This window comes from Pleurodeles waltl, chromosome 7 (genome assembly GCF_031143425.1).
Source record: "Pleurodeles waltl isolate 20211129_DDA chromosome 7, aPleWal1.hap1.20221129, whole genome shotgun sequence".
NCBI lineage: Eukaryota > Metazoa > Chordata > Amphibia > Caudata > Salamandridae > Pleurodeles > Pleurodeles waltl.
Window position 1 is genome coordinate 1,438,404,149 of NC_090446.1, and position 20,879 is coordinate 1,438,425,027.

The window sequence follows — 20,879 nt, forward strand, 5'->3', positions numbered from 1 at the left end:
AAGAAATGCACATCAGTACTTTGCAATGACAGTAGCATGGCAAACATTAACTATCCTCCAAAATAGATCCATTGTAACATTCCACTGATGGAAACATAAGCAGTGGACTGCTAACTGTCAATGCCATTACTGCCCTGCAAATCCAGTCAATGATGGCATACAACCATGTGTGTCACTGCTACAATACCATCATCTGACACCATACCTCTCATTCCACAGGTCTCTCAAGTACTGCCACACAGCAGAGGAGCGCAGTGACAGAAAGCCCAGCCTGGAAGCAGGTCCAATAGGGGAGGAGCCCCCTATAAGTCTCTATATGGATGACGAACCTGGCCCACCAGGCATGAGTGGTCCACCACCAGCAGCCTCACCCTGCCCACAACTGAAACCACCTACACTGTGGCAGCCAATGTACAGCAGAGCCCACCTTCCCACACCTGTGTCCCAAGGTCACATCAAACAACAGTGATCCCCACTGGACAGGGGCAAGAGTCAACCGTGCAAACCCAAGACAATAACCGACCTGGTATCAGTGGAAGGGGGCACACTGCACCAGGGGCACAGGCACAGAGGGCAAGGGCCAGTGGGAGGGTAAGGGACGAGGCTGGTAGAGGAAACAACTGGCCAGGAAGCCATCTCCAGAGTCCTGGTAGCCTACCAGCAAACCCAGAACAAGATGCCACCAAATGCAACCTAAATGAGGGAAACATCCTTTATTACGTTTTATTTACGAAAGTCGTGGTTAACGAAAGCGCAACAACGCTTTTTTTAACCACGACTCCGTTATTTTGTGCCGCCTTAACTACGTATGTTCTGAACAACGAACATGCGTGGTTAAGGTACAAAGAAGGGAGTTGGCGAAGGAGGATGACGCAGGTGACAAGGGGTCGACTAGGGTAAGTGGGAGTTTTAGGTTTGGGGGAGGGGTTGGGGGGTCAGGGAGTTTTAGGTTTTGGGGTGGGGTTTGGGGGGGTGGGGCGTTTTTGGTTTTGGGGAGGGGGTGGGGGGTCAGGGGGTTTTAGGTTTTGGGGTGGGGTTGGGGGGTGGGGCGTTTTTGGTTTTGGGAGGGGGTGGGGGGTCAGGGGGTTTTAGGTTTTGGTGTGGGGTTGGGGGGTGGGGCGTTTTTGGTTTTGGGGAGGGTGTGGGGGTCAGGGGGTTTTAGGTTTTGGGGTGGGGTTGGGGGGTGGGGCGTTTTTGGTTTTGGGGAGGGGGTGGGGGTTAGGGGGTTTTAGGTTTTGGAGTGAGGTTGGGGGGTGGGGCGTTTTTGGTTTTGGGGAGGGGGTGGGGGTCAGGGGGTTTTAGGTTTTGGGGTGGGGTTGGGGGTGGGGCGTGGGGCGTTTTTGGTTTTGGGGAGGGTGTGGGGGTTCAGGGGGTTTTAGGTTTTGGGGCGGGGTTGGGGGGGGTGGGGCATTTTTGGTTTTGGGGAGGGGGTGGGGGGGTTAGGGGGTTTTAGGTTTTGGGGCAGGGTTGGGAGGTGGGGCGTTTTTGGTTTTGGGGAGGGGGTGGGGGGTCAGGGAGTTTTAGGTTTTGGGGTGGGGTTGGGGGGGGTGGGGTGAGGGATGTAGGGTGAATGGTGCCTATTAGTAATGCTTTTATCAGGAATGCCTTTACAATGAAATATCGTTGTTAAGGCATTCGTGGTAAAATCATTAGTAGTAAGAACGAGGTCGGTGTTCCGACCTCGTTGTTAAGGCACTAGTTGTTTTGGAAGTCGGTGTTCCGTCGTACAACCCCTAATTGAAATTGTATGCCGTCTAGCCTTTAGGATCCTTGATTTAATACACCTGTAGCTCGACCCACAGCTCTGTGCAGAGGGAGGGTGAAAGGTGGCCTGAAAATAGTTCAGAACCTTTTGTTGCTCATCATTCATCTCTCAATCAAAAGAGTCTAATGGAACAGCATTCCCTAGAAATGTGTTCAATCAAGGGACTGTGTGTGTAGTGATGAGGAAGAAACAGATTTGCGACCTTGCAGATTAATCTTTTGTAAAACAGAGGTTGATGATATTATGCACTGGAGTGCATTAGTATTGTACAGAATTAAGTAGTGAAATAAGATATTTTACAATTTTATGAAAAGTAAATATCCTGATTCCTATTTTCATGATCTCAGCTTTTTAAAAGCTTTGTAAAGGAGTGTTTAGTAATTACATAGACTGCCATGGAAAATGATCTGCTCTTCTATTTGTGATGAGTTTTTTCTGTGGAATATAAAGATTTTTGCATAACATATGTTATGAAGTTAACACATAAAAGGTGTCAGCAAAGGCGATTTGTAATAATTCAACACACATTTGTCAGTGGCAAACAGTTCAGCATGGTATTAAGGATTTCTGTCATGAAGGCTCATGAAGCACAGGACTGGGCTGGGAACCTAAGGCAGACCTGGCAACATTCTCAAACCAGCCCCTGCCCATGTGTATCCGTGTGCAGTCTCTCTCTTTCCAACCATCTGCATCTCTTTCTCTTTTCTTTCCTCTTCTCCATCTCCAGCTTTCTTGCTACCTTCCTTGTCTACAGCAATCAACCTCATGGACCTGGGAGAGGTGACAGAGGCACCAGAAATGGCCATGGTCTTTGAAAACTGGCCTCCGTGGGCTCCAGCCCACTGGGAAAATGCCAGTGGAATACAATGCCTCACGGGCCCTAGCGAAGCCCTAAAATGTTTATAAAAAGAACTATTCTTAGTAATCTAATGAAAGCTACAGTCTGGGGGGCTGGCGGTGAATGGCGTGATGGGAGATGTCGTCCTACCCTGGCGGGGAGGCAAGAAGAGAAGGAACACCGAGCAGCTGGAACTAAATGGCTGCTTGTGATAAGGTAGTGCACATCTGTGTGTTTCTTCCCATGGGGGTTGATAGAGCGTTCCGTATTAATAATTTACCTGTATTTGGACGCTCTTTAGGCCGATGAATCTTTTGGCTAAGTGGGACTCTCCGTACTCTATATCGGTCAATTTCATTAAATCAATAATCAATAACGAACATAAGCAATACCCTGATCAACATAACACTTAACAATTAATCCAGAATACATTTCGGCGAACCCTGACCTTTCAGTCAGGAATAACCACACCAGTTTGTTCAGAGTTAGTGAATTTATTTCCCTATATTAACAAAGCTAGCACAATATAGATGTGTCTCAACACCAAATGATAAACATAAATGAACATTAATAGCTGTCCATAGCGGCGAAACAGATGCAATCTATGTAGCATTTGAATAACAAGGCATTCGATAATAGCGATGCAAATCACTAATACGATAATCTGTAATGAACTAATTGCATACATTTAGTCAGCATAACAAGGTCTCAAATTGCATCGTGCAACAAAAGGAATCCTCATCTAACCACAAATTAGCATTGGCATGTGGGACTTCATGCAAAAACAATTTAGCAACATTAATTTAGAAAACTCCTAGCTAGGGGTCTTATCAAAATCAGCAGTTGGTTACCTAAAAGAAACACAATGCAATTGTACAATTTCCTTTCATATTTACCAATTACGATCAGCATACAAGGAAGTCTTCGTCTCACAGGTACCGTTTCTCGATCAGCATGGGTACCGTTTCGATCAGCATGGGACGGGGCAAAGGGGCAGGGTTGGACAGGGCAATTGCCTCACGGCGGCAAGGTAAAACTACTACTTCATGCAAGGGATCAAAGTTAAAGTCTCTAGGGCAAGAATCATTTAAAGTCTCTTTCTCTCGATTAGAGAAAGCATCAAAGTCTCTTTCAAAATGGCGTCGCAGCAAAGTGGGCCATAATAGCTGCAAAGTCTACAAAATGGCGGGATGTCCAATAATGGCTGCTTTCCTCTCGTGCACCTGGGTTTTATAGACAACAGTTCAAATCCAGTAGGGTCTTCCATTGGAGGGTTCATAGGTTAGCTTCAAATTGTTCAATCAAAAACAACAGTTCTCAAGCTTTTACTTAAGCATACATTATCCTTGGAGACGAGTACGCAAGTTGCAACATTTTATACCAATTAACTCACTTTCAGAGCTTCCATTGTCCGCACCTGCAGATTGACCTTGGAGTAAGGAGAGAAATATGCCAGGCTGGCACGAAACCTTAAGATAAGCATGTGAACGATCTCAGTGGAAAAGTACAGCTTCAAGCAAAAATACACGTTTAATAGCACATTGGAAAAATACGAGCATCTAAACCGTGAGACCAGGCAACTAGGCCAAAGCCTCCGCTAAAGTTATGCTAAGCTAAAACATTTCGAGCAAGCAAATCGTAGCACACGTTTATGATTATGTCGGATTAGTGCAATTCTAATACACCACGTTATATAAAGCACGCTTATAAATGTTGGCAAACTACTCTGAGGGCACATTTTGTCCCCGTACAATCTTTATTAGTTTGGTTAAAGTCACACATGATTATTTCACACTACGTTTATGCGTCAATAAATGTAAAACCTTCATTTCTGCTTCATCAATCCCTCCTCTGATGACTACTTGTCATCACACCAAATCATGCCCACAAATTTTATTCCATTAAAATTCTGTCAGTTCTCTTTTCCTTTTAATTCCCCTAGTTTTTGCTTTGTATTCTTCTGCCATTCTTTTCATTATTTTCTCTTCCTTCCGTCTTTTAATTCTTTCCATAATCATTATTATTCCTCTTTTTATTCCCCAAATTCCAAATATGCAAATCAGAACTATTAGAATTCCCTGTATTATTTTTAGCAAGATTCCATTCCAAATGCCCCCAATCCAATTTCCCACTGAAGCAAGTCCTTTTCCAACCTTCTCCCACACTCCTAGTTCTTTCAGTTCCTTCAAATCTGCACTCTCTTTTGTTAGATTAGCAAGCATAGTTTTAATCTTCACACTATTGTCTGGAATATACGTACAACAGTGTCGTGCACCAAGCATTTTGCAAACGCCGCCATCCTTTGCTAAAAGAATGTCTAAAGCAAGCCTATTTTGAAGAGTCATAGCTCTTTCCGCTGCAAGTTCAGCATCTATCAGGATTATAGCACCTGAAAACTTTGTCAACATGTTATCCACTATGGTAGACAATTTTCTTATTTTGATGGAATTCAACACAACTCCTAATGAAGGAATCATGGCTCCAAATATATCTCCCACCACAGCAGCTGCGGTCTCTCTTTTCTGGATACGATGGGATCCAGATGTCTTTTGAATCATCGATAGGTCATCCAGTTGATAAACCTTTGGGAACACTATACCCAAATAACATCTCCCCCACCATCCCTTTGGAAGACGATAATAGGCATTATACCCACAAATGTAATATACACCTGGAATGACAGGGTCAAGTCCGTTCATCATGAATGTCCATTTGGCCTTAAAGATAAACGTATGTTTACACTCACTCGCTCCTACGAAAATGTTGTCATAATAAGATTCACCTCGATATATACAAAATTTCCCTACATGCCAAGCATCTAAAGCTATTCTCCCTTGTGTCTTTATTGCGGCAAAATCATAATTGTCTACTGAAGTCCTCTTATGTAGCTCTTTTTCTAATTTCGCCTTCATTTGTGCTCTTCTATCATCTGTGCGATCTAAAAAGCTTATTTCTACTGCAGAGAGCGAGCAGGTAAGGTTTTCCCTATGAGCGTGAGCCGTTTCAAAAGGTTGCATTGGCTCGAAAAATTCCCTCATTATTTTAGCATCCCAATCTTTAGCAATCTGGTTTAGCTGCGCTATTATAGGAACATATGCAAAGGTAACATCATAATTTGAGTAAAAATACTGTATGTTAGTTTGACCATAAAATCTGGACATTACTATACTACATGTAATCCCGTATGTAAGAGGCATGTGGTGATAAGTCACCCCTTCCTTTACTGATGTCGGTATCTGTGTACATACATAACAATCTTTCGCATCCATAGTCTCAACATATTCTGTTAGCAAGCGATAGAAAACATTATATGAAAGCTCTTTCTTATCATGCAAGTGTCTCTCATCTAATTCTAGTCTTTTCAATGCAGTTAGTTCAGTGACAGTAACAGGAGCAAAGGTAGAAGCATCAATTTTCTCATTCTCACCCTTTCCATGCATTGCAAGCACTATTGCCATTATTATTAGTACACATGCAATTATCAAGCCTATACACACATATTTACAATATTTCTTTCTACTGTTTTGCATCATGATCTGTATAGAATCAGAAAGCTAGAAGCACCTATAAAGAAACTATTTAGCAATTCAGTTACAAAGATGAACGAGCGCAATGTTCACACCGTCTTCTTCAGGAGGCCAGTCACTTATCAGTTAGCAGCATTTGTCTCAATTCGGCAATAACTCAGTCTTTTATCAGTTCAGCAAAAGTCTCATCCGGTTTAGCAATGTCTCAGCTGGTTGTTTGTATCACGTTATATTATAGCAAGCAATATCATTTATTACCCTTTCAATCGACAGAGTCCATAAAACTTTTCTTTTCTATTGGTATCTCTTCTTCTTCGTTCTCGAGGCTAAGAGATACAAACTCGTCAGTCCAATCGTCATGAACTACATATGCCCATTCAGGACCGGAATATCTTCTGTTCGGTATCCTTTTCCTTTTCAATTTTGCTTCTCTTTTCGATTCTGCTTCGCTGGTACTTTCCACTTTTGTCAAGTCTTTTTCTTCACTCGGGGATGGTACCACAACAGTTACTTCTTTTCTTTTCTCTTTCACTTTTGGCCTTTCTCCGTCGTTCAAACTTTCTTCAGTCCTTTGTTTTGTTGGTGATATACTTAGTCTCCTCTTTGCACCATGTCCATTTGATGGACCTGCGATCTTTTCTGAGGAAGCTTGAACCTTTTCGTTCTGTTCGGCCTTGTCCCCTCCTTCTGGGGAATCAATCACGTTCTCTTTTTCTTTTTCTGTATCGTCTGCTTCTGGGAAAGCCCTCCTCTTATCAGGCTCTCCTGCTTTTTCACCTTTTTCGAGCCCTTCGTCACCGTTACTTTCTTCAGGCTCTTTATCACTTTCAGCTGCTTCAGGTTCTTTGTCACCTTCAGCTGCTTCAGGCTCTTTGCTACCCTCAGCTGCTTCAGGCTCTTTGTCACCTTCAGCTGCTTCGTCGCTGTCTGAACTTTCTCCTTGGTCTCCCCCAAGTGAGTTGGCCTCTTCATCCTCAGAGAATATCTCTCTCTCTTCCATTCCTGCCTGTTCGCTTTCAGTTCGGTTTTGCTCTGTCTCAGCACTGTTTTATCAGGCACTGGCAGTTTCAGCGCTTCAACTTCCTCATCTGTGGGACACAACACTTTCTTTGTGTGACTGGCGTGAATCCAGTTGGGAACTCCCGCACACTTCACAGCGGTAGTTGTCGTCAGGATCACTTGGAAAGGGCCTTTCCAACGGGGTTCCAGACACGACTTCCTCACGTGCTTCTTTACCCCTACCCAGTCACCTGCTTTCAGAGCGTGTCCTGGACCTTGGATCGGTGGCAAGGTGGTTGCTTCCACCTGGTGAGAGAAAGAGCGAACCACGTCAGCCAGACCCTTGCAGTAGTCTAACACCATATCATCTGTAATATTCAAAAGCGCGTTTGCGGGAACTGCAGGAAGTCTCATAGCCCTGCCCATGAGAATTTCGTGCGGAGACAATCCAGTCTTTCTATCAGGGGTGTTTCTCATTGACATTAGCACTAAGGGCAATGCGTCAGGCCATTTCAAATTTGTCGATGCACATATTTTCGCCATTCTTGATTTCAGTGTACCATTCATCTGCTCCACCAGTCCTGATGCTTCAGGGCGATAGCTACAATGTAGCTTTTGCTCAATGTTCAGCGCTTCGCAAAGTAACTTTATCACCTCGTTATTGAAGTGACTTCCCCTATCTGATTCTAAAGAGATCGGGAATCCGAAACGTGGTATTAACTCCCTCAACAATGGCTTTGCAACTGTAAGACTGTCATTTCTACGTGTGGGGTATGCCTCAATCCAGTGACTAAAAATGCACACAATCACCAACACATACTTCAGACCTCCATGCACAGGCATCTCAATGAAGTCCATCTGCATTCGACTAAACGGGCCACTGGCTCTGCCAATGTGGCTCGCGTTCACAACTGTTCCCTTTCCTGGGTTCATTTGCTGGCAAGTGACACATCGATGGCAAACGGCTTCTGCAGCTTGACGAAATCTGGGGTTAAACCAATCAGTTTTGAACAATCTTATCATGGCATCTCTCCCTAGGTGAGCTTGCCCATGATAGAACCGCGCAAGCTGTGATAAGAGACTATTTGGCAAAACAAATTTTCCCTCATTTGAAACCCATAACTCATCTGGTCTCTTTATACATTGTGATTTAATCCAGGAATCTCTTTCATCTTCCCTGGCGTTATTCTGTAATGCTTTTAATTCATCTATTGTATCTACAACCTTCAAGGCAAATGCTTCAGCTGGTTCGAGTTCTGGTTCACTTATCGAATTCCATTCATCCCTGAGTAATATACAGTTCAAGGCACAAAATCTTGCGACTTGATCCGCATATGCATTTCCCAAGGAGACATAGGGGGTCATTCTAACTCCCGCCGGGCGCGGTCACCGCGCGCCCGGCGGGAGCCGCCAAAATACCGTACCGCGGTCGGAAGACCGCGGTGGATATTTTGAGGTTTCCCCTGGGCTGGCGGGCGGCCTCCAAAAGGCCGCCCGCCAGCCCAGGGGAAACCGTCCTTCCCACGATGAAGCCGGCTCGTAATCGAGCCGGCGGAGTGGGAAGGTGCGACGGGTGCTGTTGCACCCGTCGCGTATTTCACTGTTTGCCAAGCAGACAGTGAAATACTCGTAGGGGCCCTCTTACGGGGGCCCCTGCAGTGCCCATGCCAGTGGCATGGGCACTGCAGGGGCCCCCAGGGGCCCCACGACCCCCCCTACCGCCATCCGGTTCCCGGCGGGCGGACCGCCGGGAACTGGATAGCGGTAGGGGGGGTCGGAATCCCCTCGGCGGCGCAGCGAGCTGTGCCGCCTTGGAGGATTCAAAGGGGTGGCGGTACACTGGCGGGAGACCGCCAGTGTTGCCGGTCTGACCGCGGCTTTACCGCCGCGGTCAGAATGCCCTGCGGGGCACCGCCGGTCTGTCGGCGGTGCTCCCGCCGACCCTGGCCCCGGCGGTCTAAGACCGCCGGGGTCAGAATGACCCCCATAGTCTTGTCCTTTCGTATGAGCACTACACTTTACCACTGCAACTTCGGCTGGCATTTGAATGGCGTGTAACAATTCCCTTATCCTTTCCCCATTTTTCACTGGGGATCCTGAAGAAGTCAGGAAACCTCTCTGTGACCATAGTTGTCCAAAGTCATGCACAATCCCAAACCCGTACTGACTATCAGTGTAAATGGTGACTTTCATCAATGCAGACAGTTGACATGCTCTTGTAAGGGCTACAAGTTCTGCTACTTGTGCAGAATAGACTCCTTGAAGCCACCCCGCTTCCAAGACACCTGTTACAGTACATACAGCATATCCTGCTTTCAAAATTCCCATCCCATCTCTTAGACATGAACCATCAACGAAAACAATTTGGTCATTTTCATCAAGCTTAGTATCCTTAATGTCAGGTCGAGGTTTTGTGCAAAATTCAGTCACCTGAAGGCAGTCATGCTCGACGTCTTCAGCGTTCTCAATTTCAGCATTTTCTCCAGGGAGCAAGGTTGCTGGATTCAACGTAGTGCACCTTTTCAGCTGCACATTCGGTGAGCCCAGAATTATTGTTTCATACCTTGTGAGTCTTGCTCCAGTCATGTGTTGCGTTCGGGAGCGGGTCAAAAGTATCTCAACTGAGTGAGGGACCATGACTGTTACTGGGTGTCCCATCACTATTCCTTCACTCTGAGTGAGGCTGATACCAACTGCTGCTACGGCGCGCAAACACCCTGGAAGTGCTGCTGCGACCGGATCCAAAGTAGCTGAAAAATACGCTACTGGTCTGTTTATGCCACCATGGGCTTGAGTCAAGACAGATAAAGAACATGCATCACGTTCATGACAAAACAATGTGAAAGGCTTTGTGTAGTCAGGCATACCTAAAGCTGGAGCCCTGCACATGCATTCTTTCAATTCAACAAAAGCATCCATCTCATCTCCTTTCAGCTCAATTTCATCCAATGCATCCTTCTGGGTCAATTTCAGTAAAGGCTTTGCTAGAGTTGAAAAGTTGGGAATCCACTGGCGACAGTAGCCCACCATTCCCAAAAACTTCCTCACCTCCCTCCTTGTCTTTGGTGGACTCATTTGAAGTACACTTGTTATTCTTTCATTCATTATTCTCCGTGACCCTTTCTCTATCTGGTGACCCAAGTATTTCACTTTCCTCTGACAGAACTGCAATTTGGAAGGAGACACCTTGTGTCCATTCCTTCCCAAATGGTTCAACAGAGCAATGGTACCGGCTGTGCAGCCACTTTCTGTCTTTGATGCAATCAGTAAGTCATCAATGTACTGTACTAGGGTTGACTCGAATGGCAATTCTAATGCTTCCAAATCTTTCTTTAGAATTTGATTGAAGATTGACGGTGACTCAGAAAACCCTTGAGGAATTCGACACCAACTGTACACTCTGTCTAAGAATTTGAAACAAAAGAGGAATTGGCTGTCCTCATGAAGAGGTACCGAAAAGAATGCTTGTGACAAGTCGATGACTGAGAACCACTCGGCGTCGCAAGGGACTTGAAACATTATCACAGCTGGATTTGGTACGACAGGGCAACACTTGACTATGATGTCATTTATTTTCCTCAAGTCCTGCACAATTCGGACCTTTCCACTCGGCTTTATTAGTCCCATGATTGGTGAATTACATGGACTGCTCAACACTTCTTTCAGTACTCCCTGCTTTACAAATTCGTCAATAAGTTGGGCAACTTTCATGAGGGTGTCTTGTGCCATATGGTATTGTGGGGTCTGGGGAAAAGTTGCATTGGGCTTTACAGTCACTTTCACTGGTTCCACTCCCTTCATCAATCCCACCTCTTTCCCCGTCATATCCCACACTTCCTTTCCGACTGTTTCCCGTAATTCAGCTGGAATATCTTCTTCAGTTATCATCGGGAAAAGGCAAATCAGAGGATACTCTTCATCGACAGTTTCCATCTCATCCCCCTCTACACTGTCCTCTTCTTCCCCATCACTGCTCGTCTGTATTTTTATTCCCTCGTTCGAACACATAATCGAACAACCCAATTTGCACAACAAGTCTCTCCCTAACAGTGCTATCGGGCTTGAGTCACATACCACAAACTGATGTAACCCTTGATAGTTACCGATGCTGACTGGTACCGGATCTGTTATTGGGTTCGTCAGGTGCCTGTTTGCTACTCCCACCACTTGAATTGTCCTCCCTGAGAGTGGCAAATTTGGTACTTCAATGCTCTTAACAGTTGAACGTGTTGCTCCTGTGTCAACCAAGAATGAGACACGATGACCCATTACTCTTCCCTCCACGTACGGACCCTTTTGATCAACTTCCAAGGATGCTGCAAGCACACAATCTCCTTCCTCTCCTGAACTATCACTCTCCCATACATTGTTTATTCCACTCTCACTGTGTAGTGGGAACTGTTGTACGGTGCCATTTGTACTCATTACCTGACCCGAGACCTGTGGAGGAACCATCACTTGCTGCTGACTCATTGGTGCCAAAGGTATTTGCATTTGCTGATTAGGTACCATGGGTAACTGCTGTTGCATTGGCTGCATTTGCGTCACCTGCATACGAGGCATCTGCATCTGCTGCGGCTGCATAGGTTGTAATCCCTGCAACTGATTTACGGTCTGAAAATTTGGGTTTGGACCTCTCATTTTCGGTCCCCTCATTGTCTGAAATGCATTGACATCATTGTTTTGCTGACCAACACCTACACCTGCACCTTCCTGCACCACCATCGGGCACTCGTGTTTCCAATGACCGACAATTCCGCACACGTGACACGGCATCACCTTCTTCATTGCCTGCACACCATTCACAACAGTGTTCAAATCCGGACCATTATTCACAAAACCTCCTCTGCCTCTTGCCTGTGGCTGAAACGCCATGTTTCCCTGCAACTGCGGCTGCGGTTGCGGTACCTGCTGTTGGAACCCTTGCAACCCTTGCAAACTTTGCAGACCTGTCTGAGCTGCTTTAAGTTGCATCATTATCACCTTCTCTTTCAACCTTTTCTGTTTCACTTCAATTTCGTCGCTACAGTATTTCGCATAATTCAACACCTCATCAATCGGTTTCGACTGCCAACAAATCAAATGCGACTTTATCATCTGACTTATCTCTGGTCTCAGCCCTTCCACAAATCTAAACACAAAATGAAGCATGTCCTTCGCCTCTATTGTTTCCGTGCCACTGTAGTTCTTGAACGTCTTCAACAACCTCTCATAGTAACTATGAATCGACTCTTTAGCATCTTGGGCAGTTCGATCGATCTTCTGCCAATCCACATTTTTCGCGGCCACCTTCGTCTTCAAATGCTCAATTACCTTATAGTACAAGCTCATCACCATAGGTGATGGTGCACCCGTCTCCCTGTCTCTCTCTGGTTCACTTGTCGGCCAACCTACAGCTCTTTTGCAATCCTCCCACAAGTCTGCCGGAACCACAATCTCAAAGAGAGTGTTCAGGTCTTCCCAGAGACATTTTGCAAGCTTCACAAACCTATCAGTCTGTTGATACCATTCAATCGGTTTCTCTCTCAGTTTAGGAAAATCATCCGTAAAAGACTGAATGTCGCTTCTGTGCCATGGTACATGTATTAACTTTCCCCCTGCTGTCTCCCTCATTGGTAACATTGTTACTGCATCACTACTCTGTGGTCTCTTTTCGTTTAGCTCTGGGACACTGTCTTTCCTCTTTTCCTTTCTCTTTACCCATCTGCTTTCCCATTTGCCTAAGCACCTCCACACTTGTGCACTCTGCAACAATTCTCTAAGGTGCGCCTTCATGCCTGCTGACCTCATGTGTTCAAAATCTGTGGTCCCAAAATCCAACCTGTAGCTCCTGCTCAAGTGTTTCATCTTGTCTATCTCCACCCCGTTTTTGTCTGCTATTTCTTGCAACCTTCTATGTACCTTGTCCACTTCTCTCGTAATCCTGGGACATAGATACCTCAGCTCTTCTTCCGAGTAGGACTCTAACCTATTCACACCCATAGTCCCTTCCACCAATTCTTGTGCTTCCATGCTCAACCTGACCCTATTCAGATATTCTTCTCCCTTCCCACTGGCTGAGCTTTGTGTGGAACTCAGACTGTTGAACCACTGTGTCAGCTGTTGCGCATTCAACCCCATAAGTGTAGCATTCGCATCGACTGCCATTGATGGTTGCGGCAACTTTTCAGTATTCGATGACAGCGGTATCACCAGTGGGGGACTCAACCTCACCACTGTTGACTGAGCACATATGGGACTAAACTCCATCAAGGATCCGGGTCCAGTTGGCTGAGCCGCTATCGGAGTTATCCCTGGAGTGTTTTCTATGCACCTCCTTTCTGTCCCACTCTGCAGCATTGATCCCTGACCGCTCATTCCTAAGTTAGGCTGACTGTACAAAGGTACCGGTGGACCTACAGTAATGGGTAGCGATATCGCATCTGGGTTTTGTCCATTCCCCATGTTCTGAGGCATGTTCATTCCCACACCATGGGTCATCATTGCCGGCATGCCCATCTGACTCCCCGTCATCTGAGCATGTGCGTTTCCCCCCTGCATCTGCTTTTGAGGCATCAAAAACTGGGTTGATGCGGCTTGTGCCAGTGTTGGGTTGTGACCATTCTGTCCTCCCCTTACGGTTGGATCTAGAATCATTCCTGCACTGTTGTCACTGCTGTAGTACCCTGGCATCTGCGGCTGATAATTTTCTGCTGGTTTCAACATGGGCACATCTGGATATATTCTCCTAACCTGCGGTATCTGCGGGGTGAACAGTAAACTCGGGTCCTTAGACCCCGATGATGCTCCTGAACTCTGAGTTTCACTGTTCTGTACCGGTGCCGGAGGGGCAGAACTGGTACTTGGACCTTGTCCACTCTCCGCATAAGGTGGTGGACGGTCGTTCAGCAATTGCATTATTAACTCCTCATCCTCTAACTCCTTGGAACACCTCCTGTTTGTCTTACAGGTAGCTTTCTTACCTGTCTCCTCTTCTTCCTTAGTAATTGCGGGAAACAATTTTATCCCCTGCAATACATCTGACCTCCACACCTTCTGTGCGTTATCCCACCTAGCGTCCGCTAGTGTCTTTTCTACCTTTCTTATCCTGGTCTCGAATTTATTTTGCTGTTGCTGTCTAGCCATCAGTTCCCAAATCACTAGAGCCTCAAACTGGGCTGGCCTTGGAGGCACCTTCATGTCGTACATCGCGAATCTCAAATTCTCTAGAATCCTTATATTAAATGTCCCGTGGATCGGGAATGCTACGCTCCCATGTTTCTCTGTCAGCTTGTGCCATTGCTTTAGCCAAAGACACGGAGCTACCCCTTTTTCCTCCATTACAATGTAAGCTGGTGTACCTTCGGGCGGCGTCTCCTCTCCTACGCTCGCTTTAATGTAAGACTCTCCCTTCATCGCACTCTTGAATGCTTTAAAAAATTTCATTTTCTCGTCTTCTATTTCACAAAGTTTGTAATCAATAGGTGACTTTAATTCCCGGAATACTCTTCGCTTGCCTTTCCCCTTCCAATCGAGCCCCACGGACTGCGTCCAATCTGTGCGCGACCCTTCTCTGCAACCAACCTATCCCAGCGCGGCTCCTAGTGACGTCACACTCACACACACTGCGGCTGACAAAGCCTCGCGGCTAATCCTCCTTCACTCAACTCCTTTCGTAACAACTTCTTGCATGTATCGCGAGCTACCAAAAATATAAAACAGATCTGTCGGTTTACTACAGGAAGGGTAACACAACCGCTTCAGGACCTTAGGGACTTTTCACTAGCCTCGGCAGTTATTCCATCTTTCTCGGTCCCCACTTTCGCAAGCAGAATCTGACCCGCAGACCTACTCTCAACTTGTCAATGATCTATTCTAGTGCACTTAGAATTTTGTCAAAGCCCGAAGTCGAAGTTTCTTTCACTCCCTTAACACACGTACCGACTCGTTGACCACGCCCGGTCAACCTACTAAACCGACCAGACCACAACATAAAACAACATACTCCGGAGTCTCTTGACCTCGCAGGGCCCGTCTCAACAACAACAACCACGTGGACCTTTTTCTGCACAAAGCGCCACACGCACATGAAGTTCGACGACTTCCCTACTCTCACACTCGGAGTCGCACCTCCGCTATTTTCTATGAAGTTCGACGACTTCTCTACTTCTACACTCGGAGTCGCAACTCCGCTATTCTATAAAATCCTTGTAACCTTTTCACACAATCTGCGGCAATAAGCTGTGCAAGCGCAAAACCCTAACTTCTCTCATACCGTCACTAGTACCACCAACGCCAATCTCACACCTCCATTCTCTTCATTCGCAAGCTCCGAGATCCCGGGAAAGTCACGGTGGACCTAGCCCATCATCATTCTGTCAATCTATTTTACCCAAGAAAAATCTAATTCAACTTCTCGAATGGGGTCTCAAAGGGCGTAACCGTTAATTCAACACCATGTACTTTAATAGTACGGGGTCCCAAAAGGCGAAACCGTCCTCTGCTACCATCTACTGATAGAGCGTTCCGTATTAATAATTTACCTGTATTTGGACGCTCTTTAGGCCGATGAATCTTTTGGCTAAGTGGGACTCTCCGTACTCTATATCGGTCAATTTCATTAAATCAATAATCAATAACGAACATAAGCAATACCCTGATCAACATAACACTTAACAATTAATCCAGAATACATTTCGGCGAACCCTGACCTTTCAGTCAGGAATAACCACACCAGTTTGTTCAGAGTTAGTGAATTTATTTCCCTATATTAACAAAGCTAGCACAATATAGATGTGTCTCAACACCAAATGATAAACATAAATGAACATTAATAGCTGTCCATAGCGGCGAAACAGATGCAATCTATGTAGCATTTGAATAACAAGGCATTCGATAATAGCGATGCAAATCACTAATACGATAATCTGTAATGAACTAATTGCATACATTTAGTCAGCATAACAAGGTCTCAAATTGCATCGTGCAACAAAAGGAATCCTCATCTAACCACAAATTAGCATTGGCATGTGGGACTTCATGCAAAAACAATTTAGCAACATTAATTTAGAAAACTCCTAGCTAGGGGTCTTATCAAAATCAGCAGTTGGTTACCTAAAAGAAACACAATGCAATTGTACAATTTCCTTTCATATTTACCAATTACGATCAGCATACAAGGAAGTCTTCGTCTCACAGGTACCGTTTCTCGATCAGCATGGGTACCGTTTCGATCAGCATGGGACGGGGCAAAGGGGCAGGGTTGGACAGGGCAATTGCCTCACGGCGGCAAGGTAAAACTACTACTTCATGCAAGGGATCAAAGTTAAAGTCTCTAGGGCAAGAATCATTTAAAGTCTCTTTCTCTCGATTAGAGAAAGCATCAAAGTCTCTTTCAAAATGGCGTCGCAGCTAAGTGGGCCATAATAGCTGCAAAGTCTACAAAATGGCGGGATGTCCAATAATGGCTGCTTTCCTCTCGTGCACCTGGGTTTTATAGACAACAGTTCAAATCCAGTAGGGTCTTCCATTGGAGGGTTCATAGGTTAAATTCAAATTGTCCAATCAAAAACAACAGTTCTCAAGCTTTTACTTAAGCATACATTATCCTTGGAGACGAGTACGCAAGTTGCAACATTTTATACCAATTAACTCACTTTCAGAGCTTCCATTGTCCGCACCTGCAGATTGACCTTGGAGTAAGGAGAGAAATATGCCAGGCTGGCACGAAACCTTAAGATAAGCATGTGAACGATCTCAGTGGAAAAGTACAGCTTCAAGCAAAAATACACGTTTAATAGCACATTGGAAAAATACGAGCATCTAAACCGTGAGACCAGGCAACTAGGCCAAAGCCTCCGCTAAAGTTATGCTAAGCTAAAACATTTCGAGCAAGCAAATTGTAGCACACGTTTATGATTATGTCGGATTAGTGCAATTCTAATACACCACGTTATATAAAGCACGCTTATAAATGTTGGCAAACTACTCTGAAGGCACATTTTGTCCCCGTACAATCTTTATTAGTTTGGTTAAAGTCACACATGATTATTTCACACTACGTTTATGCGTCAATAAATGTAAAACCTTCATTTCTGCTTCATCAGGGTGTAGATGGATTTTGACTTGGCCTGCTGTGCAGGTGCCAGTCGGTCGCGGTTTCTTTGGCTTGAAGGCACAGGCTATGGCACAGTCATCATAGCAGAGTTTGTAATTTACAAGGCGTACATAGCGTCCCTTCTCCATGCGCTTATGCAATAGCCTTTGGAGGAGCGATAGCAGAGCTCCATTGACTTGTCTGGCCAGAAGCGTCGTAGGCAGGTGAATACCTTGAGGGAGCCGGTTATAGGGAGACAAACAGATAGATACTGGGAGTGCGGTGGGAACGTGTGTGTTCAGCGCTGCGAATGCTTTCACTTAGAATAGTTACAGAGCTGAGCCTGGCTCTCCCGGCCCCTGCACCAATGACAAGTAGAACACCGGGCCCAGGAGTAGTAAGGGAATCTTCATGGACAAAAAAAATAGTTTTTTTATTCCAGTTCTTATTTAGCGCAGAACGGGGATGTATTCTTTCCGTTAGCAGTCCTGCTTCGTTCTGTTAGCTCTGGCACTTACTTTCATCAATGGCGCTGCTCCAAAACGCATTGAGTCACTCAGTGGTCTGAAGAATGGAATTATAAACAGATTTGAATAATACATAAGGTATGCAACGAGGATTTTCCTGACCCACCATGTCCTTAAACAAGAGCTTACACTTGTGCTAATATGACTCTGTCTGTGGAGGGTCGTAATTCTCCTTTACGCACGAGTTTGAGCCTGGGAGGTAAAAACTCACGTTTTCATTAATGTGTGTTCCACCTGTAGAGAATGAACAGCAAGGCAGCAAGGCTTGCTTCCCTTTATTATCATGAGGGTACGAGGTTACTGGATCAACCAGATCCCTGCTCGGGGGCTCTGCAGGTCTCCACGACTGACCGCCAAAAGCAGAGGCTTTCTAAACAGTTACTACTGCACTAGCCTACTCGCTCCTTCTGAGTTGTTTGCCCGATCAGGGTACTTGGACGACACATATAGTATTCCTGGCGTCCTGTAGCAAGTGATCATTCAGGTACAAAGAAGGGGTGTGCTTGGTGATGTACAGTTTTCCCTATTTTCTTCAGTGAAATTCTGTCAGCTTGTTGCCATTATAAAAACGTGTTATGATAAACGTGCTGACCGCAATCTAATTTCTAATATAAGAATGTGCATGGCATGTTTTTTGCAAGAAACCAACCAGTATTGCTAAAGATGAAGAAGCAAATACCTGTTTCTGGATAAGACAATGATACAAACAAGTAAAATCAGTTTCTACAAAGCAGTAATGTGTCCGTTTGTGAGTGTGATTGTGTGAAACGGAGTAGTGTGACACCTGTGTGACACCCCTTCGTTCAGGTACATCCCACCCACCGAGATAAATACCTTGGCAGCAGGTGCAGTGAGCACCTTGGTTGGGAGGGCGTGGGGAGCTACCAGTGGCTCAGGAAGAGAGCAATGCACGAGGCAGCGCCTAGAGCCTCCTGCCGCTCTATTAAACCAATTGTAATAGAAAATGGCTTTAAGGTGTTCCATAAAGTAGTTTTAAAACTCAGTAACAGGTTTAAACTGTATGATGCCCTGACACTGTCACAGATGACAGCAGCACAAAAAGCAACATCAGTGGCTCACCAAAGGCACAAGTATGCGTGCAGGTTTATGAAAATATGTTTAGTGTGAGCAGTGTGTGTGTCATTAGCGGACTACACGGGGAAGCAATCACAAAACAAAAGGTAAATTAAAGAAAAATGAGCACAACTACTGGCAACACCCAGATGGCTTCTGCAGAGACGAAGCATGGCGCTTACGTTGCTATCCTTAGCAGGCTAAGGATGCTGAGACATTCTAGAGAATTAAACAAAGAGAAAAAACATAACTTACAGTTGCAACGGGTATGTCTTCCTGCTTGCCCAGCAGTCGCTTCACTGGTGGGCAGAAAGTAACTCAAGGAAAGGCAGCTCCCTTGTGCTCGAGGATCTCTCCTCCCTGCAAAGCAACAAAGCCTGACTGAGGGAGGGCAGCGAGCATGTCTAGGCACAGACAGGATCTGTGGTATCGGCAAAAGATGCTGAGAGAATTCGCTTTCATAAGAATCCTAAAGGAGCAGCTGCTACACACAATTTGCTTCATGTGTGTGCATGTTTGTGTCAGAGATCTTTGAGAAGATGAATGATAAAAAGTTCCAGGTGACCTTCTAGACTGAGATGGTCATTCCAAGTTTGGCAGTCATCACCAAAGACCACTGTGCAAGTGGCCGCCGAAAGACCGCGGAGTGAAGACCGCCATATTACGAGTCACCCACACAACACTGCCCAAAATACACACAAAAAAACGACTCTGTCGGTTGAAACGACAGCGTGAAGGAGGCGCGGCACGGCCACACCAAGAATATCCCACCCACCAAATAACGATTCACAAATCAGCACTGTGGACCCAATACAGCAGTAATCCATTAACGGTCCAAACCTCCGTGGGGAAAAAAGGCACCACTACCAGAACACTGCACCACATTGCCCAGCACCTGAGACATACACACACCTGTCCACAGCACTACAGAACACCCTCCCACACATACCCGTAACCCTTTGCAACCAGAAACTCTGACAGAGCGAGGCAAGAGCACACTGAAAGGAGCCACATCACCTAGATACCACAGGTACCATCACATTGAACACGCATCATACAACACACCACTGCACACAAACACCACAGAGAACACACACATACCACTACACAAACTCACATCAATAAATAGCACATCCAGAATCCCTGCACTTCACACACCCCCACCCACAACACAACCACCATGGGACCACCAAAAAACCCATGATTCACAGAAGAGGAGCTGAGGGTAATGGTTAAATAAATCCTCAGAGTGGAGCCGCAACTGTCTGGAGCACAGGTCCAGCAGACATCCATAGCCCGGGAGAACGACCTATGGCAAAAGATAATCATCAGGATGAATGCAGTGGGGACCCATCCACTCACAAGGGAGGACATTAGAAAGAGGTGGAACAACCTTAGGGGGAAGGTACAGGCCATGGCTTCCAGGCACCAAATTACCATAATGATGACAGATGGTGGGTCCCCATCCCCAGAAATGTCTCAGTGGAAAGAGAAGGTCCTGGCCATTCTATATCCTGAAGGGCTGACAGGAATACCTAATGGAATTGTCACTTTTAAGTCTACTTTACTCACCGGCCAACATGTCCCTGTGCACAGCATATACCCCCACCACCCTAACATGCACAAACCCAACATGGACCCAATACCCACCCTCGCATGCCACAGCATCCCACTGACACCATTCCCTCACAGACCCACCTAGTACATGGATATTCCACACTGCAGCAAGTACCACATCTACCACAATGCAACACTCCCTACACTTGCATGACTGCTACAACCACATCACAACTCTGCAATTGCACGTTAAACCATGTCACTCCCCATCACCAATAAGTATAAGAAATACACATCAGCACATGGCAATGACAGTAGCATGGCAAACATTAACTATCCTCCAAAATAGACCCATTGCAACATTCCACTGATGGAAACACAAGTAGTGGACTCCTAACTGTCAATGTCATTACTACCCTGCAAATCCAGTCAGTGATGGCATACAACTATGTGTGTCACTGCTACAATACCATCATCTGACACAATACCTCTCACTCCACAGGTCTCCCAAGTACTG

General features: G+C 45.7%; 1 protein-coding gene across 2 annotated transcripts in view; it reads right to left on the minus strand.

The window, feature by feature from the left end:
- LOC138246454 (putative methyltransferase DDB_G0268948) overlaps window positions 1–19,218 on the minus strand; it is a 398,361-nt gene extending 379,143 nt beyond the window's left edge. For both annotated transcript variants that reach the window (XM_069201073.1, XM_069201071.1), the window contains exon 1: window positions 19,061–19,218. The gene's annotated coding sequence lies outside the window, so the exon portion shown is untranslated. The remainder of the gene's footprint in view (window positions 1–19,060) is intronic.
- Window positions 19,219–20,879: the final 1,661 nt, after the last annotated feature.